Here is a 4,319-nt window from a genome sequence, read left to right as displayed (position 1 = left end):
TGGCTCGGATCTGGAAAAATTAGAACATCTTTATATGTGGAATATTATTCGGCACAAGTGTGCATCTAGTTACCTACAAGTTATTTGTGTTAAATATTTTGCAACTGCATTACATATTGCGTCATTTAACTACTCTGCATTTCCCTTGTCATACTAAATCACCTTGCATTACATCGACATCTCCATAATATCCTGTACGGCCTTCAATAACCGTACAACCATCTTCCTAGCATCTTTTATGACCTTTTATAGTTCGTACAACCTGCACACTATAGTCTATACGACCTTCTACTTACTTTCATACGCATTTCCCAATCTCGCCTCCATATGGCCATTCTGTTGCACCCACACATACGACTTGTATCTGCATCATCCCGTACGGCCCCTTTCTCCCCTCAACCGTACAACCTACCCTGCCACCATACCACCGTATGACTTCTTTCTCTTGCTCACCGTACGTCACTAACTGGACCTCAGATTAACTCTTGCCTGCACATACCCAGACCGTACGGGCTCAATACAGGGTTGACACATTGATTAGAAGTTGCATCACAGGTGCAAAACATTACAATGATTTTGAGGTTCATGCTAAACTTAAACAGAGTTCTAGACCAAGCCTAGACAATTAACCATGAAAGCAAAGAAAAATATGTGTAATACGAATAAAAAGAAGTCAAAGTTGGGACAAGCTAAATCAAATCTTCAAAAGGGTTCTACTAGTTCTAGCTCAACATTGTCCATTTGCCATACTGAATGTTTTCAGATGTTCTTCTATAGGTGATCCAGATCGTGAACATGAAATTGAACCTATTGTTTAGAGTACAGTTCAATTTCCACCACCAGCTAGGTGGGCTCATTCATGTAGCCAAAGGAAGAAGGCTTAGCAAGCTGCTGCAGTTAACACTAAACAGGAGCCAATTGAGGTTGAAATGGTACCTAAGTCAATTGCTGAAAGTTTAATCAAAGTCATGGATTAAAGCAATCAACTTGTTGTAGATGGAGCTAACACTATCAGTTCACTAGTTGTTGGAAATTTCCCTATTTATCAAATCCTTCCACCTAAGAGTGGTTCCTCTGCACCAAACTAGTTTGATATATCAATTAATAAGAAAAGAAGCATAGTTTATATCAATTAATAAGAAAAGAAGCATAGTTTCGATGACTGTTTCCATAGAAGATATGGTGAGCTAATGCTGACGCAAAACACATAAGAGTAAGAAGCCTAAAATAGAGACCCTGCTAGAGGTGGATGTGAAAACATGGCATTAGGTAGTACATGTGTATAAGCTTGCGACATATACGAATCTTGATAATATTGTGCCTCAAGATTATACTGTAGAGAAGACTGTCCTTGGACCTGTATCTAGAGCAACTGACATGAAAATCTTCAATGTCGGCAATGCAAGATTTGCAAATAGAATTTGGAAAGACTAGAAGGATAAGAACTTAAAACAGTTTATGCGACTGATGGTTGAATACATTCACACGATGTAGAATCCTAATGCTTAAACATTTCCCAATGCCATCTCTATGGTTGACGTAACCTCTCCAACTAATCAAAATTTCATCAGCCAGGTAAAAAGGGATAGATCAGTCACCAGTGCATTTGATGCATGGATTGATTATGTGATCTCTCATGAAGTTAATTATAGTTATTGTTTTTATTGAAACAAAGACGAAGGCTAATAAGGTGATGATTGATATGGAGTCAAAACTAAATGTTTGGGAGACAAAGAAGGAGAAATGGGATGAATTTATCATCCATATCAGTCATATTCAAGAGTATGGGGTAGATAAGTTCTTGATTGAAAAACTAAACATCAACATAGACATTGACTTTTTATTTATATCCATAGCAAACTTGGAATAGAGGAATGTAATAATTGAGAAAAGTTTAGATGAATGCCTGGAACAAAATTTTGAATAATGACATCAAGTGCATTGGTGTCAGTATCATGGAGAATGAGGACCGACCACATAAGGATTTTAGGGACATAAGATCAGCTTGCTAGGACAAATTGAAGGTTGTGAAAGAGGCCAAGGAGGTCTCGGTTAAAAATTTCATGACTGCAGCCCGAGCAGAGTCCATGATGATCATCTTTGGTGATCATTTGATAGATCAGGATAGGAAACTAGAACATGCTCGTAGGATAATAACCATGTGGCAATTGAGGTTGTAGTAGCTGGGAGTACCGCAACAAAAAGATCTCATTGAGTCCATGTCGGTGCACAAGGACTGGAAAGAGGTCGGCGGAGGCATCCCCACGAATAAGGAGCATCGAGTTGATCCCACTAGAATGGCTGGTAGTTAGATATGGATTAGGGGTTGTTGGCCAATAGTTTATTTCTTTTTTCTTAGTTGTTTCGAGGATGCTCATTTCAAACTCTAGTAGTTGATAATTCCATATGGAGTTAATTTTAAAACTTGAATTTGGAAGCTCTGCGTGGCTATATGTATTGGTTTTATTGGTGTTTATGGGGTCAACTCTTTGGACATATTTTAGACAAAGTTAGTTTTAAACTCTATCGTGAATATATCTTTTCGCTGTGCCATTTTGAAGAAATAAATAGAAAATGGTGGTGTCTTATCATTTATCTGAAATCTTATGGTTTTCAGTCGTTTGCATTGGTTTAGTGTGGAATGTAATCTTGGCTATCATCATTAATTTTCTGTTGATTTGGTGAATGACACATGAATATATTATGTTTAGCAAGTTGATTAGTTTTCTGTGATTTCCTATTTTATAAGTCCTATGACTTATTTGTAGAATTAATCTTTTCATCCAACAATACTTTTACATGTTTACGGAGAAATGTTTTTTAATACTTTTGATTCTTTCTGGTTAAAAAAGAGCGTATTTCAATTTATTCCAATGCTCATCTGGATAAATAGAACAGAGATTAATTTAATTGTAAGCGAACTATTTCTCTGTTTTATTTAGTATTCTAAGTTACAGTACTCTAATATTTGTATTCCAATAGTTTGCTTACAATTAAATTAATCTCTACATGTATGTGCTCCGTCATTTTATTTGGCTCTTCTCTTACAAAAAATAATTTTCTCAATTGGAGTTTGCAGTTTAAGTATTCAAAAGTGCAGGAATTTGAAAAATCTGGGGAAGGAAACATCTTGAGTTTTCAGATTTTATATAAGTCTGTTACAAACATGTTGAATTTTAGGTTTCAACCTGTTAAATCTGGTTATATTTTAAATTTATTATCAATCAAGGAGTATTTGTAGGTGTTAGTGTAAATTTTGATTTAGATGGTACATGAAATATTTTTAGGGATCAAAAGTACATGAATTTCTTAAATATACAAAATTAAGGATAGAGGTTACAGATGTAGAAGTAAAATTTTGAGGGAGCCCTTGGAGGAACAGATTAAAAAATTTGTTTAGAAGTTTAAAAAAACTTATCTTGAAGATGTTTTTGTAATCATATAGGCGACCATCTTGTTGATCTATCATTTGTGCTTTGATTTTTTAAAAATATTATTATCTATAGATTATAAATAAAAAAATTTGATGATAATAGAAAATGTTAAAATATGATAATTTTAAAAATAACAATAAATATTTAAAAATATCAAACCAAAGAATGAGACTATTGAAGCTAAAAGACTAAATCAAACTCATAGACAGTGTCAATAAGAGCATGCTAAAATGGCTAGGCTCATATTTAACTCATAATAGAAGGGGTATTTCCAATAGAATTTAGTTTTTAATAATAAAAATTAGAATAGTAATAAATAAATTTTAAAAAATTCTATTATATATATATAAGAAAATCAAATATTGAATAAAATAAAAATAAGTGCTACTTGTATTTGTGGTAAGTTACAAAAGTTTAATTAGATAAAGTAGTAAAGATAAGAAAGTTAATAGTTATAAAATAACAAATTGAAGATTAGTTGTAATGATAATATTCAATATAATTTAATTAATATTTTAATATTTGATTTAATATTTTTCAATCAAATCTCTATATTTCAATTTACAAAGATTAAAAAAAGTATCATTCTATTTTTTAATGATACATACATATTTAATATTTGAAAATTAATTTCTTTAATATACTAATTCGTCATATAATATGTAAATTAAAATTTAAAAGACTAATAACATGTGATCTGATATCCTAAGTGCATCTTTGTTATTCATCCATATTTAATTTCAACAATTTGCTTGCTCCTTTAAGAACCTATAAATTAAGCACACTTATCCTTAATTAAGATATGCACTTCAATATTATCATATCATATTAGGCTCTAAAATATGTAGACTATTACCTCATCTACAAACACACATCTTGAGAATA

Source organism: Cupressus sempervirens, chromosome 4, assembly GCF_028749045.1.
Source record: "Cupressus sempervirens isolate cs-2001-9-10 chromosome 4, ASM2874904v1, whole genome shotgun sequence".
Classification (NCBI taxonomy): domain Eukaryota; kingdom Viridiplantae; phylum Streptophyta; class Pinopsida; order Cupressales; family Cupressaceae; genus Cupressus; species Cupressus sempervirens.
Note: the sequence above shows the minus strand (reverse complement) of the source record.